The 24,753-nt window shown below is 38.1% G+C and overlaps 1 long non-coding RNA gene across 1 annotated transcript; it reads left to right on the top strand.

The window, feature by feature from the left end:
• Positions 1 to 1,194: 1,194 nt before the first annotated feature.
• LOC122465680 lies at positions 1,195 to 24,042 on the top strand. Its single transcript, XR_006290675.1, has 5 exons — positions 1,195 to 1,292; positions 19,206 to 19,677; positions 20,289 to 20,445; positions 20,984 to 21,184; positions 23,911 to 24,042. It is a non-coding gene; the product is annotated as an uncharacterized LOC122465680 (long non-coding RNA).
• Positions 24,043 to 24,753: the final 711 nt, after the last annotated feature.

The following is a 24,753-nucleotide window of genomic DNA, read 5'->3' on the forward strand; positions in this document are numbered from 1 at the left end:
TTTGGGTGTGTCCAAGGTGGGAGAATGATCTCCCCCACCAATCGCAAACAGGGCCCCACCTCTACTCAAGGAAATGAAAGCAATGACAGTGACCAGGATGGAGGGTGGGAGTGCTAGATGGCCCTGATGACCGTCCTGTACTGTGTCTATTGAAGAAATCATTGACTAACTGTAGCTGATGCAAGTGCAGACTAGTAACACAGATAGCTCACCCAATTGTATATTCAAAGTCCTAGTCTCTGACACTCTGAACACAAACTACTACTGCATTACTGAGGTTACCTTCAGAACAGAGAGATGGACTTAGGACCAACTATTAAAGGTATTTAGGTGCCTAAAGTTACAGTTAGGTGCCCACTGCAATTTTCAAAAGCACCTAGGTACCTAACTCCCCTGGATTCCCATTGCCTGGGTGATTCATTTGCAAAAAATTGAATGCTTAAGAATCATCTTGTATGCACATATACTAACTAGACCAACAAGGAACTCACTTTACACCATACAGCAGTCCTGAGTAATTAAAAAGTTCTTCACTTTAACTAGCTTGGGAGAAAGCCTCTGAAGTCACATGCGGGGCAGACCAAGAACAGCAGCAGGACAAAAACTTCTGCAGCTGTAAAAGTCTTTGCTCCTGGCACTGATCTCACATATACTGATTTTATACCAGGATATAATTGGTTGACAAGCGGAGTTGCTCCTGATTTATACAGGTGTAACTGAGGGCAAACTCAAGCCCTTTATTTCTAGAGTCTTAACTCAAGCAGATTGTCATTGCCTTTTGCTGTGGTCTCCAGGCTTCTCCTAACTATCCCTCCTCTGTTTGTTTTCAGTCAGCTCTGTCAGTTCACGGAACCTCACCTTAACTTGAATCTATCAGCCCTTCAATTCTAGGATTCACAGTCTCCTTCTACCTCCTAGTTCCTTTCTCAGAGGCAACCTGCTGTGAAGCTATCACCATTTGCTATCTCATACCTTTCTCTCCCTTTTATGGCAGATCTTGTTTTCTCTACTGGTCACAGCTGTGGGTGTCTATCTCCATGATAGGCAGGTCTGGCAGCTGTGTGGGGTTGTGAGGGAGCTGCTTGCCTGTAAGTAGGAAAGACTCTTTCCTTCTGCCTTTGCACAGTATGGAGTTTGTAAAGTCCATTACTCAGCCAAGTAGACATACACATCTTTTGTCTGTTCACAGGAAATGCTGCTTCTGGGCAATAGGGAGGGAGTGCAACTGAAGTATAGCCTCTTCACTTAGCAGAGGACAGAGCTGTACTCCTCAGAGCTTCAGCTCAGTGCTGGTATGTTTCATTACGGTGGACTGCCAATAAGTTCTCAGTTGAGGGCTGGAATAATTCTGGGGCTAGATATCAGTCTGGCTTTGAAGTGCCAGAATTTCACAAGGAAAATGAATTGATGTGAATCATGCTCATCCAGATCTTAGCCTTTCTAAAAATCAGCCTTCTAAAAGCAAACTGTTAATGTCTCTGGAATATATCTTTCTTGGAATGAGGCATTATAAACATCTAGGAGGATATTAGTTACCCTTTCTGCCATATGTTTGTACAGTTTTGGTCCTTATCTGTCCCAGAAGTTTTTCAGAGTAACTTTACTCATGATTTGAATGATTTTAGAAGCTTAGAGGAATCTTGTATTCTAACTTATTCTAGAATGCAAGATAATTAATCTTATATTTTAAAAAATGTGTAATATGTCTTAAATAGTTTTTGTGTTAACCTTTAAAGCATTATTTTCCTGCTTTGTCTGTTTCCTTTTGTATTCCTGATATGGTTAATCCAAATGGTTCAGTTTGTTTACAAGATCCAGCATCTGAGATACTTACAGTGGTCACACATTTTGCATTAATGGCAGTTTGAGGGTGACATTACATGTAAAACCTGAATGATTTGCAATTCATAATATCTTATAATCCTTTCTATAAAGGTGATTTTGTTCCTACAGAATTCTGGCTTTCATTTCCTCTTCAAATGAGTTTGCTGTAATTTGCACTTTGGCCAATGAGTAATTTATTTATTTTTTAATTTAGAAGTTGAAAAGAGAGGCTGAAAGGCCTCCTAAAAGGGCTTTATCAGTCTTCCAAAAGAGCAACCTTCCTTGCTTCATATTAATAGAAAGAAATAGGTCACACTGAGTATTAAATATTTAGCAGATATTATATTGAAAAGATAAATATTAAGATGACAAATTGTATTTGATCATTTCCTTTCCAGTTGTCCAGTGGGTAAAAAGTAGTTATGAGACCAGCTAATTTTAATTATGATATCACATAGTTTTAATGTATTAATAAGCTAGATCATCTTCTGTGTTTAATTTAAATAGAGAGTCAAGCCACACAATTTGTACCCAGATCGAGATGTTAATCCCTTCTCCCCTGAAATGTGAGGGCCATTCAGATCAAGAACTGTGCGAGTTTCAAAAATCAGATCTCAGTCCTAGTTTGAATTCTGACTGAATCCCTCCCTGAATCCCACAGAAAAAAAAAAATCTTTCAGGGGTTAGAGGAGGAAATGGAGTTGGAGTTTCAGTTGGGCCTTACTCCCACCACAAATATTCAGTATTGCCAGCCACGAGCAATCAAAAAAAGTCTAAGTCCCCACAAAATCATGAAATTGTCTTAAAAATGTTTTTTAAAATGGGGTCTTTATTTGTCTTGTGGGTTTTGAGTCTTTAAGGTAGATGGTTTTTAACCTTTTCTTTGCAACCATGAGTACTAGAAACATGATGTCTGGTTTTTTTTGTTTTTGTTTTTAATGAAAGCTGAGATTCTCATGTTATCGCAGGATTCCAGCAGCGGGGGGGTTAAGCAAAACACCAAATAACCTGAAATGTGATAAAATTAGGAGAGTTGGCAATATGGTTTATATAAAATTGTTGTGTGAAAATGCACACAACCTACCTTGAAATGTCTAGGGAATACTAAGTGTCTGAGGAAAAGTCTAGGTACATATAGTATGTTTTAAATTTAACAATAAAACTGCTTGTAATTTTACTGTGTAAGTAGAGTTTCAAAGTCATTCTGCTGAAGGGCATGGAAAACAGCAGACTTGATTAAAGTACAGGTGCAGCACCGGCTTGGTGGTTATTATGCTTTCAAGACCTAGTGTATTTGTTCCATTAACTGAAAGCTTAATGTGTTCCTAATCTTTATTCACACATGTGGTAAAAGAATTTTCTCTGTTGCTAAAGAATGGAGTAGCCTCAGCTAAAACAGAAAGCTTCTTGGGTCATAAAAATAAGCTAAAAATGAAAACACCAGACTTTATTATAAACTGTATTGTCATATTCATTAATCACAAGCAACTGGGCTCTAAACCTACTGTACACTAGAAAACTGGCTCAGAAGAAAGGCTCTCTTTTTGGGGCCTTTTCAGAAAAGGAACATTCCTGACTAACACATCTGTAACTGATTCTGATTAATTCTCTAGACAGCTTTTGTCAGAGAACCTTCTGCCTCACCGTTTTTGCTCCATTATATTTATAACATTATCTGAAATATGTAATTCTGCACTTATTTCCTGAGATGAACCTATCAATTTCAAAAAGTATTACGAGTGATTACTTGACATAGACAGGAATTGCTAAGACTATTAAAATTTTAAAGTGAATTTAGTTCCTCATACTGACAGTTTTGGAGCACTAAATCCTCCATTTGTCTACATGCCAGTGACAGCATGGACTGTAGAAATGCTGATATTTATCCCACTAACATGCCACAAAATGTGACTTAGGGTGACTATAATAGCAATCCTTTAGTTTCTCCAAGCATGAAGGCTGCTCAAGTCTAGTACTATGAATCACAGAATATCAGGGTTGGAAGGGACCTCAGAAGGTCATCTAGTCCAACCCCAGGTCACTTAGCCAATGCTAGAATTCACAGTAGGCCCATAGCCCCATCCTTCCTTCCGAGCCAACAAGAAGAACTAATTCAGGTCATGAGAGGGACATTCAGGGTGGTGAATAGGCCAGGCCTACTCTATGCTCCTTGAGGCTCTTTACAGTACAATAAGTTCAGAAGCAGTCCATGGGGATGGTTTGTCTCTGCACCTACACCTAGCATGGCATTCATTGTACAGAGAGACTTCACCTAGAAAGAAGTGATTGGTCTGGCTGTTGAATTCCATGCAGTTTGGGGATATTTGTGTCTGGATTTTAATTCAACCGAAGACTAGCCACCAAATTCAGATCAATATTTAGTTTCTGGACACTTCCCTCATCCACCCATCATGTGATGTAGTATGTGGTGTTCTTATGGGAAGGGGAGGTTTAAAATCTGAAATTATAAATAGAGAAGAGCTTGGTAGACATTTGTTCACAGCTCAAAACCCCGGGGAGTATTCTACATATGGTGTTTCTGGTCAGGAGTGAAGGGCATTCTCAGAGCTATATAGGAACACTTGTATAGTTTTCCTCCACTCCTCAAGAGGCAGCATTGTCTACTGGATTGGGTATAGAGCTGGGAATCAGATGATCTGGGATCTATGCCTGTCGTAGTAATGACTCTCTGTGATTTTTCTGATTATTTACTTTCTCTGTACCTCAGTTTCTCTTTCTGTATTAATTTTATTCCTGGCTCAAGATAGTCTCTTACTTTCGTGAGCACTAATACTTCTAGAAATTTAAACTTATATATCGTTTTCAAATCAGCAAAAGCACACTTCTGATAAGTGATGCATAACTGCCAGCTGTATTATCCTTTTGTGATGCTTTTAACAGATTTTTTTCAGGGGGAGCACAATCCATTATTCCTAATGAAAAGATTATGAGCTGGGTTTACAATTAAAATTGTTTACATCACTGTTGCAGTTATGCAGTTCAGCATTCAAATTCCCTTTATCTTCTAGATTAAATTCAGGTCATTAAAATGGCAACGGTTAGTACTGCTATAATTATGATTCTTAGAATTTCTGTCATTATCCAAAAAGAAAAGGAGTACCTCTGGCACTTTAGAGACTAACCAATTTATTTGAGCATAAGCTTTCGTGAGCTACAGCTCACTTCATCGGATGCATTCAGTGGAAAATACAGTGAGGAGATTTATATACACACAGAACATGGAAAAAATAGGGGTTTATCATGCACAGTGTAAGGAGAGTGATCACTTAAGATGAGCTATTACCAGCAGGAGAGTGGGGGAGGGGGGAGAAAACCCTTTGTAGTGATAATCAAGGTGGGCCATTTCCAGCAGTTAATAATAGCTCATCTTAAGTGATCACTCTCCTTACAGCGTGCATGATAAACACCCATTTTTCATGTTCTGTGTGTATATAAATCTCCTCACTGTATTTTCCACTGAATGCATCCGATGAAGTGAGCTGTAGTTCACGAAAGCTTATGCTCAAATAAATTGGTTAGTCTCTGAAGTGCCACAAGTACTCCTTTTCTTTTTGCGAATACAGACTAACACAGCTGCTACTCTGAAACCCATCATTATCCTCTATTTTCACCACATGAAAATTCTCTCCTGGTGAGAACTTTGTAGAGAGCCTTACTTAGGCAGCAAACTTGCAGGTTTGTTTTTTTTTATAAAACATGTGTGTTTAAGCGTGTGCTGCCACCTTTCTTGAAGGAAACTGCTTAGGTGCCTGCCTACCAGAGAAAATTCATGGCTGTGAATCCTAAGTGGAGATACGCACTTCTGTCAAACCAGGGCTTAGACCATATCATTCACCTCTGCATTTCTTATGGGCTAACTCAGGCAGCTCCTGCTAAGCATACTGAGTTTTGTGGAACCCTTTCTGAAGTGCCTTTCTCTCCCCATGCATTGCAGAGAGAGCCTATGTGCCTAACCTGGGGCTCCGAATTCTACTGGGTGACAAAGCACCTAAGAGTTAGGCACCATAATGCTGAGCATTGCAATGCCTAAATCCCTTTGGGGTTGAGGCCATAGTTTTCATCTTTAATTATATCTAAACCAATAGTATCCATCTATCCATTCTGGTGCAATACAAAGACTTATGATAATCTGATAGTAACATGGAAATTAATCATGCCTACTGAGCTAGAATCCTGACATTTGGTACATGCATTCATTATAGACACTGAGTATACTGAAAAATATTTCCTTACTGAACTTAGACTGCTGACCTAAGAGAGAATACCCATTCTTCTCTGATTTCAACTGTTCAAGTGCTCTTTTGATCTACAATCTCACATTTTGATACTTATACATTGAGGACTGCTGACTACAGAGAAAAATGTAACTTTTCTCAGGCCATTTAAAATTAATAAAAATTATATTAATTTCATAACAAGGTCTGTGTAAAGGGAATGTTCAGACTGTAAAATGAGGCACTCAGAAATCAGAAAAGAAAAATAAGGTTGCCAATTCAACCTTGTATAAGTATAACAGAATCGCCTTGTGTGTATGATAGCTTTTTAATTACATGATTACATACTCAGTATTGCCAACTTTGAGTTAAAAAATCATGAAATTTTGCATAATCATCATGAGTTTCTAAAATATAACAAGTAGTTAATTTTGGTCTAATGCCTGACTTTAATGTTTAGGGAGAAGTACCCTCCCTAAACCTGTATGTGACTGTTAATAGCGAATAGACAAAATTCACTCTTCAGTGCATACACAGATACAAGCTTTTTCCTCAGCTGCTTGGAGTGGGACTCACTTCATGTCCTCTCTCAACTTCCGAGGTAAGGGAGCTGCTATTCCATCCCATTCCCCATTCCTCTTCTGCCACGTTCTCTATTCACCTAGCTCGTCCCTCTGAGTCTCCTGTCAACTTCTCTCCTTTCCTGCCCTGCACGTTTTCCCTTCCTTCTTCTCAAGTCTTTTCCGTACTGTCAAACTGCCAGTTGCTGAGAATGGGTGCAGCCAAACTGATGCACACAGCAACTTCTCTGTAAGCACAGAAAAGGACAAACTGTACCCAAAAATAAGGTTAAAAACTTCCTGTGTAAACAAGAATTATTTTCCTGCACTACACAATCTCCCTGCTTGGCCCACAATATTCCTCTGTCCCCTTTTTGCCCTCCAGTCTCTCTGTCTCATCACATTCTTTTCCCCATTCTCCCCACATTCAGTTTCCCTGCCTCACCCAACGTTCCTCTGTCCATATTTTCTCTCTCTCTGCTGCATCTAGGATTTCCTTGCCCCCCCTGCATTTTTTTGTCTCCATAGTCTCATCTCCTGGCCCTTCTGTGGTCCACATGAGGTGACCAAAGGGCCACACTCTTGCCTGAGGGCAGACTGCTTCAGATCTATTTGAAACAGTGAGAGATGGCCACTGCAAGTGTTAGACAGCACAGTCTGAATTGGGTCAGCTTATTTTTTGTCAGCAGTGCTTTATCTGTTATAATTTGCTGTGTGCCTATTTCCATGACAACTAAGGGAAGAAATAAAATCCTAACCAAAATTCAGTGGAAGCAAATGTCAGAATATACAAGACAAAACAACCTGTTTGACTTCATGCTGTGCTGATAAATGTGAGTTTGGAAAAGAGCTCGGGATCACAGAATTTTTTTCCAGCACTTCTAGGACTCCGTTTCATACAGTTCATTCTCTTATGAATATCCTCTTACCTCATGAGAGACAAGGTGGGTGAGGTAATATCTTTTTTTATTGGACCAACTTCTGTTGGTGAGAGAGACCAACATTCAAGCTACCCAGAGCGCTTCTTCAGGTCATAGTAACCGTAACCAGTAAACAAATGTTTTACAGAGTATTCATTTTCCACATAAGTCTCAATTACCCTTATCTAAATTATTTACTTTATTTTTATTTGGGGTACAATTAGCCTTCTAATTCCCTCCCCATGTTTATTTCCAAAAGGCTTTGTGTGTCAGCTGTAAGGATGAGAAATATAGTACAATCTTCTGTATACAGATATATATTACATAAAGAAAATGATAAAGCATTATGCCTAGGACACGGGTAGTCAATTATTTTTTGTCAAAGTCCAAATTTCTTGGTCAAGTATAATCAAGGTCCACACTCCAGAGAAAATAATAATAAAAAAAATAATAATGACAATAAGTAAAGATTTCGGAGTCCGAAAAAAAGCATCTGGTGGTCTGGATTTGGCCTGCAGTCTGCCTATTGACTATCCTTGGACCAGTAGAATCCTACACAGCTCAAAAAATATTAGACTGGCCATAAAGGATGGAGGTAAGGTGACCAATATATTTATTAACTCATTCTTTGGAGAAGGAACTGAATGTCAACATCTCCTGTTACCGTAAATAAACTAAGGTAAGAGATCCCACAACTTTATTTCTAGGCCCAATGGATACTTTTTGTTTTACTGAATCACAAGCTATCAATGCAAACTTGTCCTTGTAACATCTCATTTTGTATAGGTGCAGATAGAACATGGAAAATGAGAAATGCGCTGGCACTAATCTTCCTTTACAATATGCACAGGACTTGAGTCACAAACACTGCCTATTCCCACTTCTGGCTCAAAGCCACAAGAAAATTGCCAACTTCTGTGCAACAGGATAGGAAATTATTCTGGTAGGAACTAGACAGGCTCTGATATATAGTACATCCACACAACACTTTTAGTTCTTGTTATGTCTACAACAGCAAATTTTCTTAACAGCCCATTGAAAGGGAAGGAGGGAGTGCCTGCCCCGGTACTATTCAGTCCTGTCATTTGCGTTCTCTGCATTCAACTTTGGCAGCATGCCATGTTTCAGATTTTTTTAATGAAATGTTTTCCAGTTATAAAGAGAGAAATAGCAGCTAAGGAAGTAACAGCAACATCCTATGTCTCACATTAAATTTTGTTAATCAATACCTAGTGTTATTCTCTTTGGTGATTTTTTTTTTCCTTTTTTTAATCATCATGTTTTAATTTGGGATTTATTTTGATTCCTGATGCTGGCTTCCAATTAGTAACCTGAAAGAATGGGATGCAGACAGTGTACTCAGAGAGACACAATTACAGGGTGAAGCTTTTATTACCATTTGTTGCCGTAGTGAAATTATATTCCTGCCCTGAAATGTCCAGAAAATAAACATAGTGTAGGGATATGTTTGTGTATGTATTTTGCTTGAGAGTCAACAAATTGTAACCTAAGTAGAGGCCAATTTGTAGCTCATGTTTACATGGGATTAAGGGCCACATTAGCCAGAAGCACAAAACTGGCGGCGGGGGGGAAGCAAGGAGTATTGCAGGGGGGAAAGGTTTGTGGAATGCTCCAGATGAATCGAACAATAGCAATCCAGGTGTTAGAGAAATCCAGACAAGATCAGAAGGCTATAAGGGTCTGATGATGATGTTGATGATGGAATGTCAGACTCGTTCAATTAGAAAGAAAGAAGATAAATGGATGAAGATTGTAAATCTCATACATATTTTTCTCTTGGTTTCCAGTCTCCTCACATTACAAGGCCAAACCTCCAGTCTGCCATTATGTGAAACTGACACAAGATATAGATTCACTATTTCCTATTTATGTGCAAAATACTTAGTTATTCCTTGGCCACAGGAATGTATTGAATTCTAGGGGGGAGGAGGGAGAGGTAACAGTATTATTTAAAACCAAGCTGTTGTTATGGCAACTAAAAATCTAGTTGCTATGGCAACTGGAATTTGAAAGCTCAGTAAAGATCTTCTTTTTTAATCCTCTTGAAAAATTGATCAAAACAAATATTTTCATTTTCCTGTAGCTAATCATCTGTAATAGTCATGGTTATTGCTTTATGTAATGATTTTTAACTGTTCACTTATAAATTACTTAATCAAGAAGACACATGAGAACATGCTTTAGTGGACCATTAATTCATAGCTCAGATATATTGCCAGGTTACAAGGTTAAAGGCTGAGGGACTACAACAATCTGATAAGGATTTAATGGCTACATAAACCATGGGTTTTTTAATGGATTTTGCTATTGTGTGTTTAGAAATCACACATTTTATAAGCATAAATACATGTTAAGTATTCCAACATTTTACCTTTTCATTCAGCATCTCTTCCGCCAACTTCCACGTTTGGTCTTATTTTTTGTCAGCTTTCCAGATTACATCAAGCCTCTTTTCTGGCATCCTTAGTCCATGAAGCTCTGTTCTTCCACTTTGGGTCTGGTCTTCCTTAAATCTGTTTTATTCTAGTTCTTTAATTTCTCTCCTATGGCAACATTTAATTGGCCTCTCTAGGCCATTTCTTTATTTTCCTTTGTCCTGAGCCATGTATATAAAGTCAAAGCAATGTAAGTTGAAGAAACTCTCTCTGTGCCAAAATGATGATGATAAATGGCTCCACACCTTAGTTCCCACAGTGTCTTTAATTGTTTCCATTTCTTAAATAACAAAAGCTAATTAAAATAGTTCAATTTTTATTTTTTGATCAGTATTTTGCTTCAACCTTAAGCTGGGGCACACTTGGTGGGGCCACATAGATTCGATTGTATTGTCATCAATAACCAGTGACAAAACACCTTTTCAGATCTGGCCTGGCTGTTGGCTGGGGCACTTCGCCTCTAGAAGGCCAGGGGCTAGTGAAGAAGATAATTCTGGTGGGTTCAAAAGGGATAATAGGGCCAAATGAAGTCCTCTTCCACTCTGCTCCTTTGACTAACTGGATTACTCTGGAGGACTCAGCCTTTTTGGCATAAGGACTGGAGAGTGTTCTAAGTACATTTATATGTAACAAGATGCCAGGCTTTGGGATCTGAGATTAATATGGTCTGATGACTAGAAACCTGAGATCATGAGCTCAGCAGGATCCGGATGGGTGTTTTGTATTTTTTTTATGACCAGGCTGGTAGCAACATGATTGGAAGAATTATCTGTCCTAGGCAGTTAGATAAATTACAGTTTAGATTTATTATGTTGAATAAGTCTTCAGCGTTTGGTAGGATTATTATTATTCTTTATGCCCTGAAAGCTACACATAAGACTGTGAATTTGGAGACTCATCTTCTTTTTCCAGCTCTTCACCAGATTGCCTGTATAATTTTGGGTAAACCATCTTCTCCTTGATTTACTTTCATCATCTCTAAATTGGGAATAATACATGTAGTGCCTCAGAGGGAGTTAAGGCTAAATCCCTTCATATTCATAAAGCACTTGGGTAAAAATCCTCTGCTAGGGACCACAAATGAAATGCAAACATTTGTTCTCTAATTTCAGTTTATTAGATACACTGGGATGGGATTTGCAAAACTGCTCAACGTTGGCCTAATGCTACTCCTATTGAAGTAAGTTTTTATTACTATTGACATCACTGGAAGCAGATCTAGTCAAATGCTGAACTCTTGAGAAATTCCCACCCTGCCCAGATAAGTGCTCTTAATGAAGACTATTTCATTGCTAGAATGTTGTTCCATGATAAATTTGAGCATGATAAAAATGACCAATAGATACCAAAATGTTGTGATGCTGTATCCACACACAATGAGTGCTGGTCTAGGGCTGCAGCAAAATGGAAAATACAAATGAAACTCTTTAATTAGCTTTTATTACTTTTCTAGAAATGAAAATGTTATAGGAATTTAAGCTATGTTGGAGCACTTAATATTTTGTCATTGCTTGGGAGTTTCTTCAGCTTGTACTGGCTTGACTTAATGTGCATTAAAGTGGTTGTACACATAATTATCTTTGAACATTATACGTACACTGTAGATTGCTTGCTTGGTGACTAAGCAATTGCATACTTGCTGCCTTCCACAAGAGTTCTCAGTATACTCTTTACCTTTCTGTACCTGCAGAATGGATTATATTGGATTAGAATTAGAGAGGTGATACAATGATTACAACTAGAACACTTGCTGAAAGATCAGGTGGTAATACTTTATATTTAAGGTAACATCCGTAATTACAATGCACCAAATCCTGAAGGCCTTGTTAAAAACCGAGAAAGGATTTCAGGATTTGGCCTTTTGTTAGTAAGTAGTAATTAATGCATGAAAATTGATGTGTATGACACATTTTTAATTGCATGTATTCCAAACTTTTAAGTGCTTTCTAACAGGTTGTTCTGATACCTGGTAAGTAAACTTAAAGTGGGTACATGTTTATTATATATGTTATAGCTAGATCAGTGTGGAAAGACACTGAAGCTAAACTCCTTCAGATTTTGTGGAAGGGGTTCAGAATTGAATCATGTCCATAATCCATTCCTATGGTTTCATTTTGAGTTGGCTCCAAAAACAGAAGAGGCCTGCTTTTCAGTTCCAGTTTAGAAATGGCCAAAGTCTCACACAAACAGTTATTTCTGAAAGATTTTGAATAGATGGATACAAACTTGGAAAATATAAAAGGGTTGAAATCCCAGTCCTGTTGAAGTCAATGATCGTTATGTCACTAAATTAAATGAGGCCAGAATTTCATCCAAGGCTACTTGCAAGCTTGAACTGTAAAAACATTCACAGCATTTTATTAGAAGTGCAAAGTATTATTGGTATTGGCATTAACATACATCTGATCCTTCAACTGGATCTTCTATAACAGAGCCTTATACTGTCACAGAATCCCACGGAAAACAGCAGATCCCATGGGTTTTAGGATCGTACTATTATTGGTATTAGTAGTATTTTATTAGTCATATTAGTGGTATTTTTATTAGTCATATATTAACTTTATTCTCTGTTTTGCTAAAGTTTTAAATGAGTTGCAAACTTTCCATTTTCCTATTAGTAAATATGGAGATAAGCACCATTTTGGGGGTATACATAATAAATAAAGTCCCTAATGACAAAGCACATTGAAATGTGTTTAACCTTGTCTTTTTGAAACAAATCTTACAAGCTTATTTCAATCAGAAGATTCAAGTCTCAAATACTACAGTATGCTTTTTAAAAATACATTTAAATACATTTTCTGTGCCACAATTTGCATAATAGTTTAGCATTTCTTATTGCATTAAACAGTACACTTTATCTAAGGGTTTAATGTTCCATGTTCCGATTGTTGCACAAAAAATAAAATGTTGATTATCTGAAAAGAAGATGAAACGGCTTTGTCTATTTTGGGCACTGCTGTGGATGCCATGGTAACAGAATACGGTAAAGGAATCTATGACTATGCACAACTTAACCTTCTCCTATCTCTGCATTTTCCAGTTTTTTATTTATATAGTACATTTTTAAAAGAATACCACACTGAAAATTTCCTGTATGGATCAGTGATCCAATCTGGTAAGCAGCATCTTCTGGGGACTTCAAAGTAGTTGCTCCTCCAATGTAAGGGATCAGGGCTTTGTAACTCCTCTGCTACTGTTGCATTTATGGCCAGATTGTATAAATTATATATGTCCCTGTGTTAGGGGCAGTGCAGAGCTGCAGAAGGAATTATCCCTTCCAGATCCCTATATGCAGAGATAATGGTTAAATACCCCTTGTCTTTTGGTGTGACTTTTGCCCTTGGGGTTCATGGCGAGAGTAGTTCTTGTGTTTTCCCATGTGCAGGGTCTGGCTCTTTTGTTGGAGTGTTAGAGAAGATGACTTTTTTTATGCTCACCTATCTAGAACCCAGAAAGAGGTATCTCTTGGATTTAGAGGGCCAGACCCTCAACTATTGTAAATCTGTAACTCAACTGGAATCCAGGGAGTTTTACAAATTTCCTCCACCTGCAGATCTTGTCCCAAAGATCTCTAAACATTATATTCACAAAAAACCCCAGGGTATATGAGAATCTCCATTTTTCCATTCCCACAAGATATATGACTTTACCATTGGGAGGGAAAACAGTTGCCTGTGAAGGGATAGTATCAGGGCCTGATGGAGGTTCTCAGTGGTAAATCCAAATGTCTGGTTGTTTTCTTTACCAAAACTAATGTTCCAAAACTTCTGATATTTCCTCTTAGGAAGCAGTTTGTAAACCTGAGTCTGAAAAGGTTGCACTAATTGTTAACACAATATATTGGTTACAGCTGTAAAAATTGTATGATCTCTTTGTTCTACCTAGACACAGCTGGCTTATTTTTTGACTACAGCTGATCAAAATAGGTCAAGATTTTTTATGAAAAACTTCACACATTTCTAACTCATTTGTATTCCACGTGTTTTGAAAAGGAGTGATTTTTTTCATTTATTTGAATTTTTTGGTTTTTTTATTGAAAATGTAAACTGTGGAAAAATTGAGGGTTTGCGTATTTTCCTCTTCTTTCTTCCCCTTTCTCTCCCTTTTTTCTGTATTTGTCTTTCCCCTCTTTCCTTTTTTTTCCCCCCAGTGGCAAACAAAGGCAGGAGGAAGGGAAAAAATATTGAAAACTTTGAAAACATGGATGATTTAAAGGTAACTTTTAAAATAGTGTGTGGGTGGGAGGGGGCAATTTTCAGAACACTTTTTTATTACTAGCACCAATACTGATTTGGGGAACCTTAACATAGGTCGTGGGGATAATCAAAAATTCTGGCCCCCACTGAAATTAATCACAAAACTCCCATTGACTTCAATGGGGGTGGGATTTAACTTAAGGTTGATATTTAGGGCCTAATTCTCTTTTCATGTGCACTATTGCAAACCCACTGACTTCAAGATTTCCAGCTAGTGGAGTGGAATTTGCTCCTTAAACTTATTGTAGATGTAACCTATAGAAGTAAAACAAATTTTGAACTCCTAGTCTAAGCCTATCTATGTAAGGCTAGCACATTAATTCATTGTGTTGCAATAAACCTAGCCCACCAATTATTTTCTTTTTAAAAAAAAAGCCAAAGAATTATTTAGTTCCATAACTATAGATTTTTAACATCTTAGAAATTTATTTTTCCTATGCCCTTCCTAAAAGACCCTGACCCCAAACTGCATATACTAAGCAATATAGTAACATTTGAATGTAAATGCATCCGGATTTTTATTACTTTAGGCAGATTATAATGGAGAATGTGTTCTTTGTATTCTGTGTCTAGCACTGGCGAAGAGCAGTACGTATAATACTGACCTGGGGAAGAATGTGAGCATCATGATTAGTGCTAAAATGAAAATCCCAAGTGGTTTTAATGTTGGTAATAGTATGAAAAACTTTCCAATAGATGCTGGTGCTTGGAATAAATGGCTTTATAAACAAATGTACAAATCATCTCTGGAAAAGGGTTGCTGGGACATTTCTTGGAAATAATTGCTGTGGAGCTTTTTTTTTTTAATAACTTAAATGTTCCTAAGAACATTTTTTGTGTATGGGGGAATCTTGGAAATTTGTGGGAAAGTAGGTCTGGTACCACCACCCGTATAACGAGAAACTGGTAGGTTCCTCAGTTGCAGGAGAAAGGTATGATGTTATTGATACTTACTTTTAGAACCCAGACTGAGACTAAGGTTATGATTAGTTCCAAATGAATCAAATAATTACCATAATAGGAGAAAGTAATGATGGCACGTAAAACGGTGTGCAGCTATTTCCTATGAAACAAAAACCAAGACTAAAAATAAGTTTATATTATATTAAATTTCTGACTGTATCTTTCATTACACTCCATTGTTTAGGTGTTGGTGTGCAACACGTAGGCATGTTGAGTAGTATTTTCCTCAGTGTGCAGTTTATGCTAACACTATCCTGTCCATTTAGTTAACTTTCCTGTTCGTGCTTTTGCAATTCTCTTTCCAAGTTTAACCTGCACTTCCCTTTTTTAAATTCCATGCACTTTTTGTTTTATTTAGTTATTTGTTCCCTCTTTTTAAATCCTGTTTTTAATTCTCTCATCCTCTGTCTGTTTATATATGGTTTCTTTTATTTCATTCCCTTACTTCTAGCTTTCATTTTTTCACTTAATTTTGTTTTTGTCTCCTATTCCCTAACTTCCCCTGCTTCACTGAGAGAAAAGCGTATACGGGATAACCACTTATTTTTTACTGGAGAAGCAGACACAGATCACTGTTCAGGTATGTGTATGACATAACATGTTGGGTAGTGTGCGCAGTGATTGACAATAAAAAGCCATCATTTATTAGATTCAGAAAATACTTTAGTTTTACTAAGATATGTTCTTGTATTGTAGTTTCACTAGACTTTGTTGTTCATTTATATTTGTTCTTGTATAAGAATTTCTGGAAGCAAAATTCAAGTCCTATTCAGTGCTAATGTTTTTCCTCTCCTACTTCTATTCAAACTATTGGTGCTGTCAACTTGAATGTCCTCATTTATGGAATTGGCACCTCCTGAAGGAGGTATTCTTAGAGACCACCTGATGTAGGATATCAAATTAATATCAGTATCAATAGTAATATTTTAATTATTATTGAATAATGCCCAAATATAAGCTAGCCTCTGCTCAGAAGAGAGCAAAGACACAGTCCTTGCCCAACAAAGCTTATATTCAAAATATTAGATATGGCCACTTCTCTGTATAGAGGCTATTAGTAGCCATAAACTATCATCAGCAGTGAGGCAAAAAGGGGACGTCTTGTTCAACAACTTATTATTGCTGAAAAATAACCATAAACTTATGTTTTCATTGTCTCTTAGCAATACCTCCTGTCAAGCTATGTCACTTGCTTTTGTCCCAATGTTACCTATATTCCTACACATTTGGTGTTCCTTTACTTATTATTTAAAATTATTTAGATCAGAAATAAAGAACCATGCCAGTGTTATAGAGTTATTTGCATTAGAGGAATGATTCCCATGATTGAGTTTCCTGGATGACTACTTTTTTTGTTTCCTTGACTCTGGATTTTTGTCACATTGGGTTTTACATTGGAAGGTAGACACTGGGACGTGATGGGGTGTAGAGACCCCACATGGCAGAAAAGCGTTAGTGAAGAGAGCAATCACTCTCCAAATTGGAGCTAAATGGCAGGTTAGCGACTACTGGGATAAAAAGCTACAACCCAGACAGAGCAGGGCAGCTGCTGGAGGGGCTGAGAGTCACTGTGGAAAAACTCCCCACCATCAGATGGAGGAAAGCCACCCAAACAGACCAATGCTCTAGGAGAAGGATCATGAGAAGAAGATGCCTGCAAAGGCCATAAGTGGGAAACAGTCCAGGGAAGTAGCAGGTGACCGAAGCAAACAGTCCTTGACTGCCTAACTGAGGATCCCTGGGCAGGGATTTAGAGGAGAGGGTGGGCGTGGATCCCCCTACAATCCTGCACAAGGAAAGGGGTGGAGTTGGGGCAGGGTCTGGGGCGGAGTGGGGGTCCAGAACCTTCGGGGAAATCACAAAATCGGCACCTCTGGTCAGTATCTGAAGATATGATAGAGTGCTCACCATTAAAAGTCAGCATTTGCCAAAGTTACCACACAGAAGTTTTACTTCTATTTTTGGAATGGGAAATTCAGTGGGAACTGTGAGACAAACAGCAGACCCTCGCCCAGTAACCGAGGATGGGCAGGGATTTAGAGGAGAGGGTGGGATTGGATCCCCCTACAATCCTCCACAAGGAAGGGTGGCAGAAACTGCTGAGACTTCAGACTTGTGGCAGTCCCCACACAACTTTTTGGACTTTATTTTTGTCTCTCATTCAACCTTCCTTGTTCCTCTCACACAAAGAAGAGAGAGGGAGATATCAGGGGCTAGTGATTGAAGGCCCATCACAGATCACTTAGGCCCCTGGGGACTAAGACTCCTACTACTCCAAGAGGGGAGGGACTCAACTGACCCTGCCAGAGGGTTGAAGTTGTTACAGTGGCTGAACACTGCAGGCCCTATTTCTAAACTGATATAAAGGGGAGCTGAGGCAAGGCTGCTGTTACTAACTCTGACCACAAGGGGGGGTATTAAAAGGTGAGAAGCCCAACAGCAGGAAGATTGAGCTGTTTTATAGGTGGGCAAAAATGAAGACCCCCCCAAAAAATCTCAAAATTGTAGTGACTCTAAGTCAGTTTTTGCAAGCAGTGAACTTTACATTTAGAGGTGAATTCTCATAAAACTCATTTCCATATTTTATACATTTTATACTCCTAATTCTTCTGCATCTTGCCCAAAGATGTCAGGGTTTTGAGTTATTCTCCATTAAGGACTGTTAGTTATTTACTGTATATATCTTAGAATAGCTTTTCCCCCCATTAGTTAAGGTAGCCAGGAAACCTGCATCCCTTGGCCTGGATGAATATTTTCCTAAACCAGTCCTTTACTGTTCAAGTGGTGGGGCTGGGGAAAGGAAATCAGATATTGAAAAAGGTGATCAGAATCTCTTTGCAGGGCTTTCTTTGTCCCCGTATGTTTGTGTTGTGTGCCCATGTGTCCTTTTTAACTGACAGCCAAGAAATTTGTTTAAAGTATTAGAGATGTGACGTGTCATGTCAAGCAGTGCCAGGACACTATATATGCATGATATATGAGCTGGTGATATACGGTTTGACTGACTCAGTCCAAGTAATGTTCCAGTGTGATGTGTCATCCAGCATATTTCACAAAAAGAAATGTTAACGTTACAGTTTAGATAAAATAGCTTGGGAAGAATTTAGAAAACCTTATGCCCAATTAGGTGTTCCTTGGTCACTTCCATAGGAATTATTTGGCATATTCATCAAAAACAATTAATAGTTTTATTTGTAATAATACATAGGGATAAGGAGTTACTCAGAGTCTTGCCAGATTTTTAATTCAGAGTTTTTAATGAGGGTGCCAACCACTCTCTGTCATTTATTTAGGGGAATTACCAGCTCAAGCAAACAAAGGTTGTACAACATATAGAGCATGTGACAAAAATAATAATAATGGGGAACTGACTTGTTTGTCCATAGTGGAGAATGGGGATGTCCTCAAAGCAGACTGCTTTTTTTTTAAAAAAAAAAAAACACTGCCCTTCCTTCCCCCACCAAAAAAAGCCCTTCAGTGTTTGTGGTACAATTAGCTGTGGGTACAAATACTAGCATTAGGTATTTAATTATTGATTGCACTCTCAAATTAGGTAGTTAGATGTCAGACTACTAGTATTTTCACCTTTAATAGTAGATGCAAAATTGCAGGTCAAATTGAGGTCCCTTAAAAACAAATAAACAAAAACCTAGGCATTAATGTGTAGGCCACAATAATTGTGCTTAGCTATTGAGCATTATGGGAGATCAGTGTTAATACAAAAAGGAATAAGACTTATACATTTATCATTATAATACAAACATTGCATGCCTCACAAGATTTCTGACCACTTGTAAACCAATTACAAGCACAGTTCTTGAGATTTTAGGATGCAGAAAACGAAGCTGGGATGATGTGAACCTTATTTCATGGGATACAGAATGAGATTTACAAACACCCCCAAAACAAACCAATGAAACAAGACATACTACCTCCACAGCAGAGCAAAATTTTCCATAAAGTCCACTAAATATCTCATTTTTGCCAGTCTAATTACTAGGAGGCATCCAGATATAGGTAATCAATCAACCTCCACAGAAGAGCATTCCCAATCCAACTGAAACTAAAAGTGAGATGGAAGAAGAATCAGAGAGACATGAAGCAAGGCTCAGAAAGGAAAAAAGGAAGAGAGTTTCCAAGTCACAGCCCTACTATCCTGTTCAATGAGGGCCCTACAATAAAATATGACCATTTCTTTATGGTGTTAAAATGGCTTGAAGCTTCCCACAACACTGGAAAAGCAAGATACTGTTTCCTCTGAGAGGGTGTTTGTTGTTGTTGTTATTTATTTTCCCCATTAACTACTGGATATAAAGTCAATTGAATTTAACAGAAAGACATCTGTTGGTTTCAAGGGGCTTGGAATCAGGCCCCAAGGGAGCAACTGCTATTGGACTTCCATTCCGACATTGGAGGACGATCCAGCTGCTTCCAGTGTTCCAGTACAAAATTTGGTACAGGTAAGAGCTATGTATATATCATGGAGATATCCTCATCAAGGGTGAGGAGGCAGAATTTCTCAGAAGGGATAATACTTCTGAGATGTACGAGCAGATGCTTGTCCCCATATGGACAATCATGTGATTGGATCAAAGAAGGCATGTAAATGGCTGTATCTCCAACAGGTTACAATATACTGACATCTAATACAATCTCTTCATCATTTTATTTTGGATTAGATTTGGTTTAGAAATGGATCTGATACAATGCATCTTCATCTTCACCCAAGTGGTGCTCTGGGAGATTTCAAGTTGTTCATTACAATTTTTTGTGGATTGAAAAAAGAGGATGAGCAACAGATAACATTTAGTCATTGTAACATTGGTCAGCAAAGTATGGAAGTCTATCTGCTTTTTCTTCTACTCCTTGGGAATAGTTTGACTTTCTTAAACAATATGGCCAAATCAAATGTTCCTATCCATCCTCATTGTCCCTAGTACTTACGAGTGTGTACTGTGCATGAAAAAAGGAAGGGGAAGTGGAACTCCCTTTCCTTTGCTAAATGAAAAGGTAACATTGCCCCTTTGTTCCCTCTTACTGGGGCTGGTTGGAAAACCACTCCACTCTGCAGGCAGTCCCAGAAAATGGGTGGGCTGGGAGCAGATACTGCAGTGATGTGGCATCTACTCTTCAGGCAGCATCTCTCTCTCTCATTGGTCCCTGATGAATCTGAGCCACCATGGAGAATCAACCAGGAGGCAGACCAGGGCAGTGGTACGGTATAGAAGGTGGGAAGAGAGTCTGCTCTGAGTGCCTCCCAGCTCTATCACTCCCACAATGCAGCCCATCTCCCAGTGACCTCAGCAGTCCCTATGCGCCCACACAAACAACTTCAGCATTGCCCAGCACCTTCCTGCCTCAAATACCCATTTACCTCACCATCCCGGGCACGTGCCATAAACATTCCATCTACCTTCCCTGGAGTTAAGGTACCCTAGGTGTGTGTGGAGATGCAGGGGGATCCCAGGACGAAGTAGTAGAAGCAGGTCCATGGTGGGGGGACGGGGAAACACAGGTGAACCACCAAAAGGAGTCTTAGTCCAAGTAGCAACCATGGGTCGGTGCAATCACCAAGAAGTATGTCACTGAAAGGGAAGTCTGTACTAGAAAGATACACTAATTGTTTGTTTCCTAATACATGTTGTTTTTTAAAAAAAATATAAAAGTGATTTATGGACTGTTTCAAAATCTTGGTTCCTTTGTTTGCTTGCATTAAATCTCAAATTCTAGTTTACTAAGAAATGATGTGGCATTCTTTCTTTGAAGGTGCTTGAGAGCTACTAATGAACCTTAACTCCAGGGCCTAATACAATGGCCCTGAGCTTGACTCTGTGGAATGCTTTCTGAAAAATCCTGGAGAGATAGAACTCTGGCCTGTACTTCAGCAGCGTGTTAAATGGAAGGAAAAGGAGTATGCCTAATTTGCTCTGCTATCCCGGTTACATAAGCACCTAAAGAAAATAAACAGTAAGTAATAAAGAGCATAGGTCTGAAAAATCAAATCATGCCAGACAAATGTGATCACTCTCTGAAAGCTAATTATAAAATTATTGGAGGAAGAGAATGTGTTTTGCAGTAGATATGGACATCTTAGAAATGCCTGAGAAATTATTACTTGGAAAATTTATTCAGGTTCCTTTAGATATGAGCACTGTCACATAGACTGAAACCTGATCACAGATAAAAGGTGATAATGACTTATGATTTATTGAGCTTGGGAGAGGTGTCTTGTGGGGTGGCATTGGGTCAAACAGCAATCTTATTTCACCTCTTTATTAATGATCTGGGGGTAAAAATAAATTAAAATCCCAGTTCAGTAAAGTGAGAGAGACTACTACCATGCTTAAAGTTAGGCATTGGCTTATATCTTGTTGAAACAGGACCTTAATTCTGAAATGCTAACTAAATTAGGAAGTGATGCAAATCACAGTCAAATAATAAAACAGGAAGTGGATTAGTTAGAAGTGTGGGCAGAGCATTAAAAAGAGAGATAAATTAGTAAGCCTCTGCAAATTGTTATCCACGTGTGGAGTTCCCCTGGCTTCAATAGGAATCACTTTGTGAGTAACTGTTTAGGGAAGAATGACCAGAAATCCTGATATTCAGTAGAGGGAGAAATTTGAAACTAACTATTCAAACACTTAAATAAAGTGAAAATCAGTAATAATGAAAAAGACTTAAGAGATATAGAGGACAGCAAATTATATATGAGTTTGCCATGTGATATGCTGGGGAGGGAGGAAATGCAATTTTGGGCTCTATACACATGTACCATTGGAATAAAAGTCCCCTGCTATATGGAATTGGTGAAACTAACTAGAAATGCACCTATAACTCTGTATCTCTCTCTACCACAAGGAGGTGGATAAAGTGAATGAAATCAGGGAAAAGCAATCACATTGACTAACACTGCAGGGATAGAGCATGAAGGAAAGATTAAGAGATTAATATATTAGCTTGGCTGAACTATGGTTGATGATAAAGAGAATGACAGCTTCACACATACACATAAAGTAAATCACTGAACTATAAGCATGTCATGTACGCAGGCGTTTTTCTATGCCTTAATACTATGGCATTGCAAGTTCTATCTGTTTGTTCATTTCATTTTTGTGGGGCCAGATTCTGCAAATTTCTCTTTAAAAAGATCCAATTCTTCACCACTTTTGTTTAGTAGTACTTAAGGACGTAGGACTGGAAGGCACTTCCTAGGACATTGAGCCTGGGTCCTATCACCAGTAGTACAGCCAAGGACCTAAGTCTGCTAATTCCCAATCAAGTGCCCCATCCACTAGATCTATCTGCTTCTCAATGAGCTCAATGGGACTACTTTATATGAGTAAGTATTATTCAGTGTAAAAGCTGTAGTTGTGGTCTCTTTTTAAACAAGAAATTTGACCAATCTGATCTTAAAATAGCAGCAATATTAAACAGAACCTAGTGTTGTTCAGTGGAATTCATCCCTATTCAACAGGTGGTGTTTTAAAGTTTCCAGGACTGTCCAGTACATTTTAAATATAGACTATGCTTACTTTTAGGTATCTGAAAAGTACATTGCACATTTTTATATGTGACTATATATGTAGCTGTACTTTAGATCCCTACCAATGCCTGGGATCTAAGAAATCCCCAAAGTTTGGTCCCGGGTGCAAACTCTGCTGGTTGGGGCCCATCTCTAATGTTGTAATTAGAGTTGGCAAATATGTTTTAACAAACAAACAATCAAACAAAAAATCCTGTAGATATTTGCATGATTTTTAAAAATTATTTCTCTTGTCATGATCATTCCAATTTGGTATCATTTTTCTAATGTAATTGACTTCTACAAGCGCACATGTTTGCATAAAAAAACATTTCAAAGACACTTGGGGTATTCACTGATATCAAATTCTATATAGGCAGGCTCTAGTATTTTGTGATGGATGGCTTATGCGATCATCTAGTCAGGGAACAGAATCAGTACCCTGTGGCTTATATGGGTTGACACTGTTAAACAACACAGATGAAATAGCAAATTCTCACTCAGAACTCTTTGTGAATAATCCTTATTTTAATGCTTTTCCGTGTGAAAATAAATACAAACACTCTCAAACTTAATAGGGATGGTTTTAAAAAAAATTAATTTCAAATCTGGATCTGAATTTTGCAGGTATAGCCAGCTCTACTTCCATTTTATTTTATTTTGCATTACACTATAATCAAAAGGAGAGCATTCTAAAAACTTGATTCCCTATCTGACTTGTTTATGTAGTAAAGATTTCATTCAGTCCTGACATCTGTTTAGTGTATTAACCTTTTGAGAATAAGTTATTAGAGTAGCTCTGACATATAATGTGTCATTTATGGAGTAATGGGAAAATACCACATGCTACTTTGCCATAACAATATGGTAACTTGAAAGCAATTGACATTCTTGCTACTGTGTAGTATCCTGTTCATGCAGTTAATGACAACTCATCCCCACTGTGCTTAATTTTCTGGGATTTTGTAAACGCTGCAAAGCTCATTAGAATTTTAATGTTTTATGCAGACTGAAACTTTTCATAGTGCTTAGTGGCTGCCAGCAGAAATGAATAACTAGTGGTTGCCTGGGAACAATCCTAGGAATAAGAGAAATTCTTTGTATTTTGTTTTCCTCATTTCCATTGGTGACAACTTTTCTTCAAATATTTTCCCACCCTTTTTAAATGCAGGGTATTGACTCAAATCCCGATCTGAAAGGTTGGAAGAAACTCCCAAATATCACATTGACTTCCAAATGTTGTACATCAGCATACTGATCAGAGTGCTGCAGATCTTGTCGAGCTTCAGCCAATCTCACCTATCTCTTGTGCAAATGATCTTTGCATTTCACCCATTTACCGAGTGTATTCCCTGTAATGATTTGAAATGGGTAAATAAAAAAAGTGAGCAATAAAATTTCAAATCATTAGTGCATTTAACAGTGTTTACTGGTCATTGTTTTATAATAGGACATAATGAAACAAAATCAGATCCCTTATAATTAAATAATCTGTAGAAGGTCCATCAGACTTCTGACTGAAACATTAAGTCCAGACTCTTGATAGTGCAGTAAAAATATCTAGGAATTTTAACCCAAAAGAATGACACAGGACGTTAGTCAACCATTTCAGACTTGAACTGGGAGCTTCTTCTCCACGGTAAGCCTCTGCTCCAAAGCCCAGTGAACTCAATGGAAAGACACTATTGACTTTAATGGACTTTGCATTAGGGTTTACATGTAAATGTTACAAGTCGTATGAACCAAAGATCGGCCTCAGCTGGAGAAGAGAATCCTTTGTATTGTTGTACTAATCTAAGTTCCAATCCTGCGTGGTTCTGAGTATTTGAGGGCCCTCTGTTCCTGTTTACTTCAGTGGGAATAAAAGGCATGCAACACCTGGCAAGATGAGATCTATGGGGAAAATCCTCAGCTGGTATAAATTGACATAGTTCCACTGAAGCTCCAATGTACCAACTAAGAATCTGCCCCATAGCATCAACCTGTAAAATAAAGACACCGTTATGGTAACATA

Source organism: Chelonia mydas, chromosome 4, assembly GCF_015237465.2.
Source record: "Chelonia mydas isolate rCheMyd1 chromosome 4, rCheMyd1.pri.v2, whole genome shotgun sequence".
In the NCBI taxonomy this organism is placed as follows: Eukaryota; Metazoa; Chordata; order Testudines; family Cheloniidae; genus Chelonia; species Chelonia mydas.